Source organism: Haliotis cracherodii, unplaced genomic scaffold, assembly GCF_022045235.1.
Source record: "Haliotis cracherodii isolate W230 unplaced genomic scaffold, xgHalCrac1.p SCAF_4, whole genome shotgun sequence".
NCBI classification, from domain to species: domain Eukaryota; kingdom Metazoa; phylum Mollusca; class Gastropoda; order Lepetellida; family Haliotidae; genus Haliotis; species Haliotis cracherodii.
In genome coordinates, this window is record NW_027266297.1 from 473153 (window position 1) to 492882 (window position 19730).

Sequence of the window (19730 nt, forward strand, 5' to 3'; positions counted from 1 at the left end):
CTCCAGTGGAAGTGGTCCAGAACCCCTATTACCTATACTACTTTAGAGTAACCTCCCTTTAAGAAAAGTGGGATCGCGAAACACATAATTCTAGTAGGGGAGTAAGGTTTATTTGGTGTGCAGATATTTTCGTTCTGCAATGTGGTACGTTTGGAAAATAGTATTTTTACCAAATGAAGGTGTTCTGGTATATAACTCAATATTGTTTAATGCTAAATGAGGTATTATCCTTGTCCTACGTGACGATATGAACTGGATCAAACTAGCTACCACCCCCTCTGTCAACAGACAAGTCCCAACGCGGGAACTTGTGTCCAAACACGTGGTTATGTCCCTTTCTCAGAAGAAAATGTCAGGGTGCATATTATAAAAGTTCGGGTAAGTCGACAACTGTGAAAGAGGAATGATTGTTTTTGAGTATTTGTCTGTCTCGATATATTTTTGTAAAATGTATGTTTGCAAGTTGGCGTTAGTTTGAGGGTCCCAGTGTCATTGTCACGTGTCTAAAAGTGTGATATCAACACATGAATGCCAAGATAAACAGGGGTAGGCACAGTTGATTAACTCCACACGTCATCAGCAAGATGTGAAGCTGAATGAAAATATTGACCTCTTCAAGTTATTGGACCAGCATACTCAAAATCATTCACGGTAATCTGAAGTACACGTATTGCCTTGTTAAAACATTGCTGATGTGTGAGGAAGTAGTTATTAGATCTAAATGTATTCAGTTTTACCAGGCTCAAAGAAATTACCTTTGCCAACGCATGGGAGAGAATTCCATTGCAGTTCTACAGAAGGAGAGGTAAAACTTGAAATCAAAATACACCTTGGACAATGTGTTACAGTAAATGTCTCTCAGAGGAATCCAAAAATAAATCAGTTGTAAACTTTAGAGGATATAAGATTTCCTGATATTTATGAGTCTGTCTTGAATTGTTTGAAACAGGAAGGTATTTTTGTTTTTATGAATATGTTCAGTGATTAGTAACAGACTTACTATAATAGCCAGATTCAGGTCAGACAAATGTGCTAAAAATAGTTATTAAATCGCAAATACTGGTAACTTTATCCCCTAATGAAGTCATGTATGTTACATAAACACCTGGCACTGACTTATGGAATAGTTCACTATATAGCTCACAGTGTCACCTCCTGGATCCTGAAAACTGACCCTAGTATATTCGTTCAATGTTGGTTTTGTGTGGGACAGTTCGTTCTAGTGTGCCGGTGTAAGTTTTGTGTGGGACAGTTCGTTCTAGTGTGCCGGTGTAAGTTTTGTGTGGGACAGTTCGTGCTAGTGTGCCGGTGTAAGTTTTGTGTGGGACAGTTCGTTCTAGTGTGCCGGTGTAAGTTTTGTGTGGGACAGTTCGTGCTAGTGTGCCGGTGTAAGTTTTGTGAGGGACAGTTCGTTCTAGTGTGCCGGTGTAAGTTTTGTGTCCTATGCATGCATGATGGGTCACGTCATGCCAAGTTTGATGTTGCTAGAATAAACTCCTCGATGATACCGAGTCATCCTGTCACCTTGCTTGCTCCATCCTAGGTCAGTACAGACATTGAAGGAATATATGAATATCATTGGTTATAGATTTCGTTAGTGATTCCTTGAAATCTGAAAACAACAAATCGTCAATGAAATCAATCAGTTGCAAAATGACTACGAGAGACAGCAATGAATATATCAGCAGTTATCCATTAGGAAGATGTCTCGTCCAGGGTCAGCTGGTGTATCACAATTGTCTACTGGCCCCAGGTTGTTCCTGGTAGTCAAGATATGGACAGTATGTTGGACAGCTTGGCCAAGTGTCAGGGTTGATCCAGGCCTTCTTGGAGGCTGATATTCTGCCTAAACATTGCCCAACTTTCAGTTAACAGTGGTTAAAGATGTCCTCATTCAGGCTATTATAAATTCCATCTTTATGTTTTATTGCCTTGCAGACGTGACGTAGTTTGACATTATTGAGTGCAAAGCAAGAATTTGAACCTCACCAAAATAAGAGCATGATTTCAGAGCATGTGTTTACACACGCATATACTTGTGTTATTGACGGCTATATACAGTAAAACTTGTGGTATTGACGGCTATATACGGCAAAACTTGTGTTATTGACGGCCATATACAGCAATACTTGTGTTATTGATGGATATATACAGTAATAATCGTCACAATGGCAGCTTGGGCCAGCACTGAGTAAGAATCTGCACTCTTCCAATTCAGAGAGTAAGCACTTCTAAGTATGCTTCAGGGTTGATGATGTTGGAACAATTGATGGATGGTTGACATCTTAATAATCTCGATTTAACATTGAGCTGTGCAGTGTAAGCACAGGGCAGTCCTGAGATGGGCACTAAGGCTGTTTATGACTTCCAAGACTAGTTGCCTCACCATTCTCAGTCTTAGACTGCCCTCCGCGTCTCTCATACTGACAGCTCCCTGACTGCTATGATGTACGTGCATCTCTCATATTGACAGCTCCCTGACTGCTATGATGTACGTGCATCTCTCATATTGACAGCTCTCTGACTGCTATGATGTACGTGCATCTCTCATATTGACAGCTCCCTGACTGCTATGATGTACGTGCATCTCTCATATTGACAGCTCCCTGACTGCTATGATGTACGTGCATCTCTCATATTGACAGCTCCCTGACTGCTATGATGTACGTGCATCTCTCATATTGACAGCTCCCTGACTGCTATGATGTACGTGCATCTCTCATATTGACAGCTCTCTGACTGCTATGATGTACGTGCATCTCTCATATTGACAGCTCCCTGACTGCTATGATGTACGTGCATCTCTCATATTGACAGCTCCCTGACTGCTATGATGTACGTGCATCTCTCATACTGACAGCTCCCTGACTGCTATGATGTACTTTCATAAATCTGTTTTATTTACGAGTGTTTCATGCAAAAGAAAATTGTTGAACATCTACAAATGTCTTTGAATTTTGAGTCCTTGGCCTTGTGTCACAAAGTGACATTACTATTGCTAGAATAATATTTCTGACTGACCAAGAGTGCTGTCTGAACTGGGCCGGTCTATGCAAGTCCGCTTTCAATAAATTCCACTGTATATTAGATCCCTGTTGGTTAGGGCTGTGTATTGACCTGGATTTTGTGTTGCAATATATTGCCATACTTTAGCCTGTATTGCATTACGTATTGCAATATATTGGCAATTTACATTTTCATGAGTTAGTCAGAGTTATAACTTATACCCTGTATCCTTCCCAGCGCATGACACCTTCGTTATATTATACTCTTGGTATAGAGAGCTCGGCGGACGGGCTATCGCTGTGAGCAGATGATGAGTGCCCCTTGTACAAGTTGGCTGCAGGCATGAGCGAAACTGTCTAGGGGGGTTTCAGTGTTTGCATCGGTCTCCCAGATTATGGGGGCCCCTTGTACAAGTTGGCTGCAGGCATGAGCGAAACTGTCTAGGGGGGTTTCAGTGTTTGCATCGGTCTCCCAGATAATGGGGGCCCCTTGTACAAGTTGGCTGCAGGCATGAGCGAAACTGTCTAGGGGGGTTTAAGTGTTTGCACTGGGGGGTTGGAGCATGCCCCCTCGTGTAATCTTTTCAAATGTAGAACTTAAATGGTGTATTTTAAGCCATTCTGAGCACAAATGAAGTGTCTGGTTGAAATGTTGAAGTGTCTGTGTATCACATGATTATTAGGAGGCGAGAGAACCTGGAAATAAAACAATGATAAATAAGAGTAAAGTAAACATTTTTTCAAAATGTAAAACACATGTGGGTTTCTTTTTTTGCTTCCCATACTTTTTCAGTGCATATTTTTGTATATGGGACGCCATTAACCGAACACTGGATTTGTTTACACAGATGAGTAGACATATTTTATGATAATCATGCAGGAAATGCTATTTCATGTGACTTGTATCTGTTTGTAGTTTTTCTCTTAAACTCGCAACAGAGAAACACATGGCTAATTAACAATAAGCCGGATGAAGCACCTTTTTCATGCATTATTCACAACGGTAGACATGGTAGAGTTCTGGTATGTGTGTTACCTATGCTAAAGATCTGTAAGAAGTACAGGTACCCAAGTTGATAAGATTCATGGGGTAATGACGTAGTGTTGTTATACTGTTGGGTTTTTTAGTTTTCCTTCATATGCAACACAAAGTTAATGAGGTAATTCTGTGTGATGCGCATATTTGCAGAGCTAATCTGAAGCTCTAAAAAACATAAAGCAACACAACTATATTTTATGTGTCGTTTCCGGAACACCATTTTTGAAAACTATGAAATACTTTTCATCCAAATCTGGTACATGTATTGACCAATGGCTGAAGTGGTGCCTTTTGTTATTTAGGAATTTTTGAAAATTTGATTTTTCCTGTTTCCATGGAAACAAGTTAGACTTTGACTCTGTTCACAGTGGTGTGTATGTCTGGACCATATCTCTAAATCCAATAGATATTCTTTCTTGAAACTGTGCACACACAGTGACCAGGTTGTCAGCTTATGTCTTTTGCTATTTAAGGATTTTTAGAATTTTTCTGTTTCCATGGCAGCAAGTTTGATGATTTTGACACTGTTCATAGTGTTGTGTACCTGACAGAGAAATACAAACTTCACAATCCTGATTCCATGGTATTGTTTTGAAAAGTCAGTAACTACTCTTGTATACGGACAGACATATTCAAGAAATTCTCTCATCAAGTTGGACTTAAGTAAGTCAGATGATTCGTTCTTTCGAATTTGTGGGGGCTGGGGCGATTTGTCATGTTCTGATGGATCTTGTTTAGATTGGGCAAAATTGTTTTTTGAAGCTGATAACTGATTGGCTCAAGAGACCATCAGTTTAGATTGTGTTAGAGTTTGCACGGGTTCACTGTGTACGTAGAGAGTATTGTATCAGAGTAAGACCTTGATGTGTTTAGTGCACGGCGCCATGCACCATTTGTTTTTGGTTGGAGAAAGTTACATGGTCATGAGCAATTGTGGAAAAGATGTAAGACCACATTTTTGTTTGTATCTTGGTTTATGGATGTGCCGCTCTTTCAAAGTCCAAATGTTGAATAAAAGCAAAGGGAAGTTACTCTGATATTTCTTGCTGGGATCCTTCTGTAATGCCATCAGGGCGTGTCACTGCAGAGCCAGAATGGTGGCGTCTTAAAACATTTCACCATGACATGAATATTGTTATATTGTCATTTGTGCACTAACTTTGTGCCAGGGATATAATAAAATGTTCTTGAAAAATTGAGTTTTACTATTGTTCTCCAGAATATTTTTTTTATATACCTACCGTATTCGACGTAATAAGCGCCCACTGTGATATTTGCTAATATATTGGCTCGTGAACAATCCCAATTGGCACCCTTTCCGACTGATCAATGTACACAATACTTATTTATTAGCGTATAATACGCACTTGTGTGTTCTATGCACCCTTAATTACGGGCAATTAAATTCTGGAAAAATATATCTCTCGTATATAAACATTTCAGGCTGTCAGCATAAGCCACAGAATTTATCTTTGAACGCTGTTTTTTTTCTGACAAAATAATATTCTAATAAGAGCCCCCTATTTCTTATTTTGGGAGCGCCCTGGGCGCTTATTACGTCGAATACGGTACCTAACTTTTTAGGACAAACAATCTGAGAGTTTTTGTTTGTTTGTTTATTTTGATTTGCCTATCTCACTTTTGAAATGAGTTATAAATCCGTAAACCAAGAAATAAAAAAAATGTCACCTAAACAATCTTTTATAAGAAACACTCAGCTTGAATAATTGACGTGTCAGGCTACAGGAGTAAACATATAGTACACTAAGCATAGGGAGGTAACTCTCAGAGAGAAGTGTGATTCATGGTTATATAAAAAGCACGCACTCAGAACAATGTGGGTTTCAATTTTAACAATATCTGCATGTCTCTTCTGATCTACTTCATTATGAAATAATATTATAACAATGTAACTATTACTTTGAAAAGATTAATAAGGAATTTTTTTTAATAACTTTAAAACATTTTAGTCCCATTCCGGTTCCGTGTCACTGCCTAAATTGTTCGTTTAGTTCTAAACAAGACTTCATATGTTGCTAACATAAAATGTGCCAACAAGAGAGTTGTTATGTCATTCCATTCAGTTAATATTTAAAAGGCATTGATCACCCATGCCACTACATGATTGTGTCAATTTAATACCTCTTGTACCTCTTAATACCTCTGAAAACAGTTGGGGCATTGGTGGCCCAGTCGTCTAAGGCGCCGCGATTTGCTGTGCAGAGTTGCGTCTCTTGGGCACACCAGAAACCTATATTTTTTACTTATCCTGCATTACTCCTTAATGCATTCACTGCTTAGCTTGCAACTAAAAAACTGGGTGAAGATGGTCCTGGGTGAAGAATCCCTCTTTTATACCACGCCATCGCCATCCCTGTGACTTCACGTGACCTAAGTCACCTCTTCACATCACTGCCTGTCGCGCTACAGCTAGGACGTGTACCAGCAGAGATCTCATTTTCGATTTATTTAGACCTTCAGTTTTCGTCAACTATTCTAAAATTCATCTGTGATGGGTGATGTATTCCTTTCATATTACTTTTAACGTTGTGAAGTTGTATGTGATTTATTTAGGCGTAAAAAGACTTCGTCTTTTTTCCCCGCAAATTACTATCTGTTCACCGCCATTTTGAATTGTGTTACAATTGTTTGCCTGCCAGGGTAGTCAATTTGTTTACAGTTCTCAGCTCTGTACATATGACATATTTTATGTGTTTTTGAATTCTACTAGCTTAGATGTTTCATTGAGTCGCGTATATACAAATCATTGACTACACTTTCAACTCCTTACTAATCAATCAATCAGTTTATTCATATATAACTGTAAGGCCACAGGCCCATAGTGCAGAATACATGACAATGTGGAAGCGGTTAGGAATGTTACAAGGATTCATTTCTTAATAACATGGCATGATATATAAAGAGAGAGAGATTTTATACAGCCGTTTTGCTCACATGTGAAATTAAAGAGATAAACTTGTATTTATTTGGATGTACATAGTATTTCTTTTCAATATATTTTTTCCTTAAATTATCATATTTACAACATACAAGTAGAAAATGAAATTCATCTTCGACAACATTGAAAGAACATTGTTTACATAATCTTAAACATTTGGGTATTTTGGTGTGCCTGCCAACTTCAACCATTAACTTGTGTGAGCTGCATCTAAATTGTGTTAATGATATTCTGCATTTTCTTATATTTACATCAGTTAAATATTTTTCTGCGCATATTTGCATTTTAAAATATCTATAATATTCGCATTTGCTAGAAACATCTACAGTAGATCTCCATATTTGAAAGTACATGTCAAAAAGCGTCTGCCTTATTTTCGATATAAACATGGCATGATTCTCTGAGAAACATTGGTTCTCCCAGATGTAACCATACCCACATTTATACAGTAGACTTTTAACATTGTATGCCCAATTTTGATCTCCATTCTTTTCATACAATAGCATCATATTATAACATTTTTTGGGCAATCTACTTACTGGCATTTTTAGTAATTTTGACCAGTATCTTATGATTTTTAAGTAGTGATATATATACAAGGGCATGCGACCACATTCACCATAAACCATTACGTTAGACGTACTATGTTTAACACCAAGAAATCTTTTGCATGCGTATAAATGTACGGATTCAATTTCTTTAGCCTCTGCAAAACCCCGTATTTCTGAACCATAGGAAAGAATAGGAGCTATTTTCGTGTCAAAGATTTTGAAAAAAGATTTATAAGCACACTCGCTAAAATGTTCAAACGTTTGTAAAATGCCCAATAGCATCTTTTTAGCTTGGATTGCTGCATTACATATATGTCAGTTCCATGATAATTTACTTGAAAATATTACACCAAGATATTTATATGAGGTTTCAGTTTGGAGTAATTGTCCCCGAAAGTACCACTTTTCGTTTTTTGACAGCGTATTTCCTTTGCTAAATACAACAATTTTTGTCTTATCTAGATTAACATTAAGTTTCCACGTATCACAGTACAATTCTAGCTGATTTATCAAAGTTTGTAAACCTTTTACAGTACTTGAGAACATGATTATATCATCTGCAAATAGTAACATAAATATTTTAATAAGTTCAGGATGTAATTGTATACCATCATCATAATTTCTTTTGATTTGGGCTGCAAGCTCATTAATAAAAAAACAGAACAAAAAAGGGCTTAATACACATCCTTGGCGTACACCAGTATGACATATAAAAGAATCTGAATACATGCCATTTTGTTTAACACATGATTTAACTTCCTTATAAATACCACAAAACAATTTACCCAATTTATTACTGACACCATGTGAATTAAATAGATACCATAACTTATCTCTACAGACTAAATCGAATGCTTTAGAAAAATCTACAAATATAGCATACAATTTTCCACGTTTACGTTGAATATACCTATCTATAAGAGCCTGGAGAATAAACATATTATCAGTGGTTGAGTAACCTTGTCGAAAACCTGCTTGCTCTTCCTCAATCTTATCAAGTGCTTCCGACCACAATACCAAGCGTTTATTAATAATGCTAAGAAATATCTTACTGAATATACTGGTAAGTGTAATCCCCCTATAATTTTCAACATCAGTCACTGAGCCTTTTTTGTGAATTGGAACGATAGTTCCAAGTGTCCAACCTTTTGGAATGTAAGAGGTATCCATTTTAGTGTTGAATAATATTTCCAAATACGACGGGGTATTATCAAGAGAGTATTTAAAGAATTCTGTTATAAGTTTATCAAATCCCGGGCTTTTCAAGATTTTCAGATTTTGAATAACAGATTTAATTTCTTCTTTTGAGATTGGGGAATCTAATATTTCCGTTGCAAAATTGATTTCATCATTATCAAAAGAGTTCAACTGGAAGTTATTTGTGGAATCATCACCGCTGAAAAGATTTTTGAAGTAATTAAACCACTCATGCATTTCTATGTTACTTTTAGTTTCCTTCTTTTTGCTGATGTTTTTCAAGGTCGTCCAAAACTGTTTTGAAGAGCTGATACTTTCTTCAAGTTTTTCTCTGCTTCTATCCATGAAATTTTGTTTCTTTTTTCTGCAAGTAGCTTTATACTTATTTTTCGAATCAGTGTACTTAGCAAGTGAGTCTTTATCCTTTAATTTTCTGAAATGGTTTAAAAGAGTGCATCTTTCCTTTTTTAACAACTCACATTCCCAGTCAAACCACTGTTTACTTTCTCTGTTAGGGGTTACTTCCCTTTTCAGTACATTCCCTGCATATGTAATAGCTTCTGTAAATAACAATACACTTTCATCAATATTTGGAAAAACAGAATCAATAGCTTCTCTTAGGAGGCATGCAAAGGTGTTTGATAACAGTCGTTCTTGGAAAATATCTGCTTTGCTGTTATCCCACTTAGACATTGAATGACTATGGTAGGCGTTTTCAAATGATGTTTTTCCACCTGAATGAAGCGCTCGTAATGACATTGTGACAGGCAGGTGCTGTGATTCGTGGCGTGACTCAATATCAAAATTTTGGCACAAGTCAAATATATCTATGGTGCTAATAATGTAATCGATAACACTTGCTCCAGCATTGCCAACAAATGTAAAATCACCTTTCTCGGAATCACTTCCACAGCCGCCATTCATAATGTGTACATTTAAAACAGCACATAAATTGATAAAACATTTTCCAAAGTTATTAAGAATAGTATCGTTTGAATATCTACACAGATTAAAACTGTCTAAGAGGAAGTCCCAGTATGAAGTATCCTGGCCATGGAGATATTCAAGTATATCATCCTCTACATAATCTGGCTCTTTGCCAGTTCTTGCATTAAAGTCACCCCCTAAAATGCACGAAACGTCACCAACATCACCTAGGATGTCAAGCAGTTCATCCTGAAATAGCACTATACCGTTTTTAGATCCAACATTACTGTCGTACCATGTAGATCCTTCTGGGTGGATATACACACAGCAGTATAACACGTGTTTTCCAAGTCCAAACAGTGACCTGTCTAGTAATAGATATACACCATTTGCTGTGATCCATGAGTTTTTAACATAAGCTAAAAGATGCTTTTTTACGAAGACACAAATTCCACCTGAAGGTCTTCCAAAATTTGCTATCTTGTCTGCTGTCTTAATAAAGTCGGTATATTCGCAGAACGTATCATCAAAATTTAGTTTCTGGGTCCATGTCTCTGTCAAACCAATTATGTCAAATGTTTTTAAAAATGATAGACACTCACAGTCTGATAACTTTGAGAGCAACCCTGAGATATTCCAAAACACTAGTTTCACAGCATTAATGATACTACAAGTAGGTTCAGACGACGCCCCCTGTATATCCGGGCCCTGGCCACACCCCTATCTCTTCTGTGTCGGTCTCCCACCCCTGCCTGCGTTACCTCTGTCGGCCCGACGTGGGTTGTTTCCGTCACGTGACTCGGATCAAGTCACCTCTGTATCTGCACGTGAAGCGTACGTATCACGTACAGGAGCAGACGACAGTTTACCACCTTTATAGAAATAATGTTTGCTTGGATCTTGTTCTTTGCATTGTTTTATTTCTTGTCTCTGGTTCCTCGTCAGATCGTTTGCTATACCGTAGCCTCTGGACTTAAGAGAACCTCTCAAGTTCAGAGTCTTTATTTTATCATCCCAATGAACCATTTTTGCAATAACTGGGCGTGGTTTATCGGACGTCGTGCATCCTATCCTGTGTGCCCTCTCGATATCCCTCCGAGTTAGTAGTTCATTGTCATCAGTTCTAGCAGAGTTCAGAACATCCAGAGTTTTATTTTTGCAAACAGAATAAGATTCGTTTGCGCTCTCTGGGATACCATAGATAATAATGTTGTTCCTTCTGCTACGCCTCTCAAGATCCTCTATGCGTGAATCAATAGCATCAAAACCATTATGGATCTCACCAACATTATCATTGACAGCATCAATATCCAACCTCATGATGTTATTTTCTTCTTTGATCTCATTGAGTTGTTTTTCAAGATCTGTGACGTCACCACGTAACAACTGAATGTTAAATTGTTTGATAGGCATTACTTAGAAGTTGACGGATGACAAGATAGACACAATTTTTATGGATAACAACTTCTTTAATACTGTAAAAGGCAACGTTTCGGTATAGATCCTTATACCGTTGTCAAGCAAGACTGAATGAGGGTACTTACTTACTTACTTACTTTGGAGATTTAACGTGCGCTTTCCGACTGATGCGTATTTCGCACACGGGCCCGGCCAGGCCATTTAATGTGTATCCGAAAGGGGCGAGGGTGGTCTGTGCAACCCAAGAGGGGGCTTTAGGGGTTGCTTATATATAATTTGGGAATTTTGAGATTTGGAATAGATGCCGATGGGGTTGGGGAGGAGAACTAAGGGAGCTGGGTATGGTGGATGTTTGTTTGTTTATGTGATTTTGATTTGGTAGGTTATTATGGTTTTAGATGCGTTTTATTAGTTCCGTTTTTATTAAGAATACGCCTAAGGCCTTGAAGTTTTCTAGTTTATTTTGTGGGTTTAGTATTGCTTCTAGAGTGAGAGCCTTGTTTAGATTGAGGGTGGTTTGTAGTGCGGTTCGATGTGTTAGGTAGTGTGTGCAGTGGATGAGTGCGTGTTCTGGGGTTTCTGGTTGTTTGCAGTGTGGGCAGTTACCTGTAGTGTGTTTTTTAAGTTTTTTTAGGTGGTTATTTAGGTTGGTGTGTCCTGTTTGGAGTTTAGTGATTACTCTGTCGATTTTTTTTGATGGATGGAGAATTTTTGGTTTTGTTAGTGGTTTGCTGAGCACTCTTTTGATTTGGCTATTTGAGTTTAGATATAGGTTATGCCATTTTTTTGTGATTTTTTGTTTGTTTACACTTTTAATTTCTGATTTTGAGATGGGTAAGTTTAAGCTTATTTCTGGGATTTTGAGTGATAGTTTAGCTGCTTTATCGGCGTTTTCATTACCGTATATTCCTACGTGGGCGGGTATCCACAAGAAGGTTATTTGTTTGCCTGCTTTTGTTAGGTCGTTGGAGCTTTTAAGTATTTGATTTATTAATTTAGGTCGGTTTTTGGTATTTTTGTTTTGGAGGGCTTGTAGTCCACTTAGGGAGTCAGTAAGTATTAGGATTTTTTGGTTGTTTTTGGATTCTTGATTGTGGAGGGCTGAGGCCATGCCCATTAGTTCGGCCGTGAATATTGATTGGTTATTTGGGAGTCGGAAGGATTGTGTGGTTTTAGTTGGTTGTGTGGTATGGACTCCGAAACCCGTGTGTTTGGAGGTCGGATCTGAGGATCCGTCCGTGTAAATGTGACACCAATTTGGCCAATTTTTGTGTATGTATGCTAGTGTGGTAGTTTTAGCTATGTTTGGGTCGGTTTGTTTATTTATTTGGCTAGCTAGTGTTGTGTCTATTTTGGGTATTTTAAGTTTAGGGGTGAAGATATTTGATTGTTTGCAGTTTTGTTTAAGATTTTTAATTTGGTGTTCATTTAGGTAGTTTGTTATTCTTTGGGATATTGGGGTAAGTAAGGGGTGTTTACGAGCTAGAGCTTGGTTTTTGGGGCTGATGTTTTGGTTTATTAAGTTTTGGATGAGAGGGTTTGATTGGGACGCGGCCCAGAAATTTAAGCTTAGCTGTTCCCTGCGTAGACTTAGTGGCATTTCTCCTGTTAAGGCCTGAAGTGAGGTGTAGGAGGTGCCATGTTGGGTGCGTGTAATGAGTTTGAGAGCCTGATATTGTATTGAGTCAAGTTTTTTAGATAGAGAGTTGTTTAGGGTGTTGTATATGGCGCAGCCGTAGTCTAGTTTTGATCTAATTAGGGATATGTAGAGAGAGAGGAGAGTATCTTTGGAGGCTCCCCAGTTAGAGCCAGTTAGGCATCTTAGGGTGTTTAGGTCTTTACTGCATTTAGTTGTTAGGTTTTGGATGTGAGCATCCCAGGTGAGATGTTCATCGAAAATAAGTCCTAAGAATTTGGTTTGTTTTTGAAATTTGATTGTTTGATTGTTTAGCTGGAGGATTGGGGAGGCGGGTTTCATGTTTTTATGTTTGAATACTATTCCTGTTGTTTTTTCTGTATTAAGGGAGAAGCCCCATTTGTCAGCCCATTGTTGTATTTTATTAAGAGATTTTTGGAGTAGATTTTTGGCCATTTTCATGCTTTTAGTGCGGATCCAGATGGCTCCATCATCCGCGAATTTTGATGTGTTTACTTTAGGGGATAGACCCTCGAATAGATCGTTTATCATTATATTGAAGAGGGTGGGGCTGAGGATACTGCCCTGTGGAGTGCCATTTTCTAGGGGACATTGGTCCGATAGAGTTTGGTCTATACCCACGGTTATTTTACGATTGTTTAAGAAGTCCTGGATGTAGTTTATTATCTGACCTTTGAGCCCTATTTTTTTAAGTTTTTGTATTAGCCCATCGTGCCATACCATGTCGAAAGCTTTAGAGAAGTCTAAGAAGATGCCTGTGGTATATTGTTTATTTAGTTGTCCTGTCTTAATATCTTGTTCTAGTCGGGCGAGGTTATCTAGGGTTGAGCGGCCAGGAGTGAAACCGCTTTGATCTGGGTTTATGATTTTATTTTGGGTTAGGTAATGTTGTAATCTATTTTTAGCCATTGATTCCATTACTTTACATAAGTTTGAAGTTAGGGATATTGGTCTATATGAGTTAGCTTGATTAGCTGGTTTATTAGGTTTAGGGATTGGTATGACTAGGGCCTGTTTCCAGGGAGTAGGAACCTGTCCGTTTAGGTAGATGAGATTGTATAGTTTGAGTAGTGTCTGGAGTAGTTTTAGGGGGAGTTTTTTAATTATTTGGTAAGAGGTTAGGTCTAATCCTGGGGCTGTGCCCTTTTTCCTGTTTTGGATTACGTAGAGGAGCTCCTCCATTGTGTAGGGTTGATTTATTTCTAGATTGTTATTGTTTGGTTCTTTTGTGGGTTTGTTTTCTGTTTTAAGTTTATCTTGGAATTTTTGGCTGAAGTTGCTGTTACTGCTAACGGCCGAAAAGTGGTTGGCGAGATTATTTGCTTTTTGGGCGGGGTTGGTTGAGTTGTTAATGTTAGGGTTTTTTTTATGTCGTTTTAAGCCTCTAATGGCGTGGATTTTGCGCCAGACCGTTCTGGCATCTGTACGGTTATTTATACCTTCGCAGAATTTTTTCCAGTCTCTACTTTTGGCTATTTGGACTAGTTTTTGAACCTGGTGGTTTAGTTCGTGGGCTATGTTTAAATATTTGTAGTCGCGTTTTGCTTTATTGAAGGCTGATTTACGTTTTCGTCTGGTCTGTTCTATTTCCTCATTCCACCATGGTACCGTCGGTTTGCCTGTCTTAGATGTTTTGAAGGGGATGGAGGTTTTGGCTGCGTTTATTATATAGTCTGTTAGGTTTTTACAATAGGTTTCTGGATCATTATTTTCTATTTCGTTTAAGTTAGCTTCGTTGCAGATATCTTGGAATTGGTCCCAGTTAGCTTTATTGTAATGGAATTTTGGTTCTTGGTTTTCTGTTTGGATTGGTACGTTTGTATTTCCTATGGTTATGTTTATGGGGAAGTGGTCGCTACCTAGCGGGACGTCGTGCACTTCCCATTGAGTGCTTTGGGCTAGATCTGCGGTGCATATGGTTAGGTCGATAGCCGACATTTTTTGGTTTATCTTATCGTACCTCGTGGGTTGGTTGCTATTAAGGAGTACTAGGTCGTTTGTTTCTATCCATTCGGAGATTAATTTGCCATGATTATCTATTTTATCATCTATGCTCCATGTAGGATGGTGAGCGTTAAAGTCTCCTAGGAATATAGTAGATTTATCGCTTATTTTGAGTAGTTTGTTTAGATCCTCAGGTTGGACTTTTTGTTCCGCCCAGTGGTAAATATTTATGATGTTTATGTTTCGGTTATTTAATGTGATTTTAATGCCGTTGGCTTCTAGGTTTGGCGTGTCTATTTTTATTTCTTCGTAATTTATATCTTCCCTGATAAATATGATTAGTCCTCCTGCGGCTCTTCTTGTTTTCGGTTTAGCTCTGTCAGTTCTAACTGAGTTGTAGTTAGGTAGTGTGAATTTCGATTTTTTTGAGAATTTGGTTTCCTGTATACAAGCAATGTGAGGGCCTTTATTTAGTTTAAATTTAGTTTTTAGTTCATGGCCGTGGGAGGTGAGTCCGTTGGCGTTCCACTGAAAAATATTTAGTCCTTCCATTATTGGTTTCGGGTGATTGGTGATTTAGTTTTTAGTTTTTATTTTATTCGGTGAGTTCTTTTAGATGGAGGTTAAAGAGGTAGAAGGGAAGATCGGTTAATTTTAGATTGAAAGCTACTTTGTGGAAGGATTCCATACTAGCTTTTGGTGAGTTTTGACTATGCATATATGCTAGGAGTAAGGTGAGGGACATAGTGTAGAATATATATAGCAAGTGGATGATAACAATAGAGGATTAACAGTAACAACAAGGGCATACATGAGTGGGATAACAGGTAGGTGTGACAACAAAGGGATTATGCTGTCACAACACGATGGGCAGAAAACACATAGCTAGAAGCCAATAGGGGCATGAAGCCAATAAACAGGTGATTATTGGTTGATGAGTTCATAGTAGGCGGATGGGATGAAATAGCCTTGATCTCTGTTGATTGATGGCTTGTGGCGGCGAATATGGACTGCTTCTGTTAGTTTTCTTTTGGTGAAGTCATGGAGGTTGTTGGCGAGGATTTGGACGTTGTCCCAGTTGATGATGTGATTGGGACAGTTGATGATATGGTCCGAGATGGCTGATTTGCTGTCGGATTTGGTGGTGGAGGTTTTATGCTCTTTGATTCTGGTGTTGATTGGGCGGGATGTTTCACCTACGTAAGATTGCCCACAGTTGCAGTCAATTTTGTAGACTACACCTTTAGCCTCTTGGGGTTTAGATGTGTTCCTGCCGTTGGCTCTTAACAGGGTGTTGAGGGAGTTGGAGCTGGTGAAGTGGGTGTCGATGTTGGCTTGCTGTTTGAGGAGGCGGCTGATGATGTGGGAGGCTTTTCCTATGAACGGGAGCGCGATGCGGAAGGGCGCTGATTCAGGTTTAAGGGTTACAGGTCTGGGTGTGGGATGGAGTACAGAGGCGATGATTTTGTCGACTAGTTTGGCTGGATAATTGTTGAGGTGGGTGAAGACTTGGCGGAGGTGAGCGATCTCAGGTTTGGGGTCAGCAGAGGAAAGGTTGATGGCACGTTTGGTAAGGGTGGAGATGATGCCAGTCTTGGTTCTAAGAGGGTGGTTTGAGTTGAAGTGGATATACTGGTCGGTGTGGGTGGGCTTCCGGTAGACACTGGTTTGGATTCTGTTAGCTGAGTTTCTACAGACGAGGACATCTAGGAAGGGTAGTTGGTTGTCCTTTTCTGAATGTTGTTCCTCATCGAACTGATCTCGTTTGTTAGTTTATCCTCCGAATCTTTTATTTGCTGAATGATTGCTAATTTCATGTCTTCTATGTCTTTATTTAATGGCCCAGGGTTTAACTCTATGTTTCCTGACAGATATATAAGAGTACATGCACATGGATTACACATCCAACTGTCTCGAGAGTAGTCTGTTTTTTCAAATGTAAACAAAGGGGTGTGATTGTACTCACATATATGAAAGTTTATTCTGGTGTCGAACATACTCAGATAAGAACACACGTAGCTTGCGTTGTTTGCAATGGTCATACCTGAAGTGTAGATCGACAGTAATAACACTGTGCAAAGTAGTATCCGATATGCCATGTCTGTTCCTGGTATCCATTGCGATGTTGATCGATACGGTTGCATTTTTTCAGTCCGTTCGTGACCCCTTGGCTGCTGAAAACATCCGATCCGGGCTCTCCATATATTTATCGGAACACCCATGCTTACTGAGTAGGATTTTGTCACTTATATTCCTTCTTTTCAAATCCTTTTCTTCAATGTTTGTGGGAGCTATGATAACAATAACCGCTTCCAACGGGAGGTAACTCTTAACCTACTTCAACCCCTTACAAAATTTGCTGATAGATTACTAATTGTCTATGGCAGTTTTTCCAGTCTCTGTTCATCAAAATATCTATATTGCGTAACTTATGCTTGTCATTGTACTAATTGTCGTGGTAAAATATCTGTTAAAGACCCTCACCCACGTTGTTTGACATGCACGCAAACTTGTGCACCAAATTCTAAATGTGTTTTTTGTGTAAATCTCTCTCCAACAAGTTTTACGAGGTATAGGCAGGTCACTCACAAACGTATTATAACCAGGGTATTTTGGAAAAAGGGTTTTTAATATTTACTTAAAATATAGTTTACTAAATTAAGCTTTTGGGTAAAATATAGACGCATATGAGAGAATTGACTGTACAGGGTGTGGGCATCACCCCCAGGGCAAATGATTATTGATTTTGCTTCTCTTAAGTGATGGAGATAACTTTTCATTAGTTCGATGAAATTAGTAGAATCCGGTCTTGTAGTATAAGGGTCAGAAGGGAAATGAATGGATGGAACAAAAATTGTTAGTCTTGATGTGATCAAATATTTCTTAAGTGTTACTACGTGATTGGAATGTCTAAATAACAAGCTTGGGTATCTTTTCGGCGCCTTCCAGTCTGACAGAGTATTGGGTTTTCATCTAGGGTTGTTTGAAGTTGTGGATATGTTCGGTTGACCAATTATTTGACCATTAATTTAGGAAATTAGTTGAGTGTTTGGTTAAGAGGAACTTGATAGAAAGACTGATTGAAATGGGAATTGGGGTTCATAGAGAAGTGAGTGTTATGACTCATTTCTCATGATGTCAAAAATGATTTTGGTGGGAGGAGCTAAAATTATCATCGATAGTATTTTGTTAGTTGTCCGAGAGTGGTGCGGGGAGTCGGGAGCATACAGCTGAACAGAGAGGTTTGCTGTAGATTGGGATCCCAGATCAGAAAAGAAGTAGAGTTAACGTTGATCAGAAAAACTGTCAGGCTCTTCAACGCATCATCTAGGTATGTGTTGTACTTAAGTAATACAGGCAACAACAAGAACTTATCTGAGGACCATGTGTGTATATTTATGATTATTTCTATCATAAATAAAAAGGGACTGGAGCAAACCATCTGACTTGTGATTTTGAGAGAGCTACATCATCCCTAGAACCAAGGAGTGGTTGATAAGTACAAGTGACCAAAGGTAGAAGGGTAAAGTACCCGGAACCTAAGGTTACAGTATTTTGCAGCAATTCTGTAGAGGGACTAGGAAGATGTCACAATCGCAAATTAGCGAGGGACAGGGTTTGGTCATTACAGCGAAACCTTTATCTTCGATGTGTAATATGTCGGCCATTACTGTCACTGCGGAAGTGCACGTTCCGCCGAAATCCTCTAATCCAGAAGATGTTGTGAGTATTATAATTGACCCTAATTTGCAGTCATCTGAGAATTCTACATCTGCTAGATCTGCACCAGCGTCTCAAGATGCTTTGTTGGGGGTATCGCAAACCCAAGCCACGCACAAGTCTACACCATTGAGCTTTGCATCTCATATGCCTGCGCCGAGCGCAGCCCTGCCTACTATACAAGCGCATCTACAATGACGCCAACCCCAGGGCTATCAGCGTAAACTATTATTACGCAAGCAGCACATGATCAGCTTAGCGCTGTACCAACGTATCCAGCGCAGCAGATGCAAGCTCAGGCGCCTGTGCCAATACAGAACACTAATTGGATGCAAACTTTTTTACAATCCATGTGGCAGCAATCCATGACACAATTGTGTCCTGCTCCTGCTCCTACACCTATGTATCAGACACCTGCGTCAGTTACATCTAAGGCACCTATGTATCAGACACCTGCGTCAGTTACATCCACGGCAGCTATGTATCAGACACCTGCGTCAGTTACATCTACGGCACCTATGTATCAGACACCTGCGTCAGTTACATCTACGGCACCTATGTATCAGACACCTGCGTCAGTTACATCTACGGCACCTATGTATCAGACACCTGCGTCAGTTACATAGATCTACGGCACCTATGTATCAGACACCTGCGTCAGTTACATAGATCTACGGCACCTATGTATCAGACACCTGCGTCAGTTACATCTACGGCAGAGATTTTACCACCTACTCCAGTACCTAATGTATATAATACTTCCATTGTGAGTCATAATACAGTGCATTCTTCGTTGAGTTGTACCAGTACACCTGCACACACCTGGACATCAACTCGTGACTCCTTTTCACCAGGCAGTTCATCTAAGCCCTCGGGTCAAAGGTAGCACTACACATCGGAGTAGAAGTTGTTCACTGTCTAGACGCACACGTCAACATCGTTCTGATTCGTCAGATTATTCTAATGGAGATTCCGTTACTGAATGGACTACTCACCTTGGCCTGGCACAAGTACCTGATTGGGGAGCTGACCGCCTCATTTCAATACCTTCCCCGGGTAGCTGACGTCTCATTTCAGTACCTTCCCCGGGTAGCGGGGTGGATAAAAAAGATAATATTTAAACACATCGGTTGATTCCGATCAACCCTATGATGTCAGTGAGATATGATTAAATCTTTGGATGAGGACTTTTCCAGGCTGACACTTATGCCGCCATTCAAGCCTCCCAGGTTTAGAAAGGATGAATTTCCTATTCATGGCTTTGAGGCAGCAGACCAGGCACATAGTTTGGATGAGGATATACTGAGAATGG

At 39.2% G+C, this 19730-nt stretch overlaps 1 protein-coding gene across 1 annotated transcript in view; it reads left to right on the top strand.

Annotated features, from left to right (window-relative positions):
• Positions 1-301: 301 nt before the first annotated feature.
• Positions 302-19730, top strand: part of LOC139478338 (uncharacterized) — a 52044-nt gene continuing 32615 nt past the window's right edge. The window contains exon 1 of the mRNA XM_071260772.1: positions 302-378. The gene's annotated coding sequence lies outside the window, so the exon portion shown is untranslated. The remainder of the gene's footprint in view (positions 379-19730) is intronic.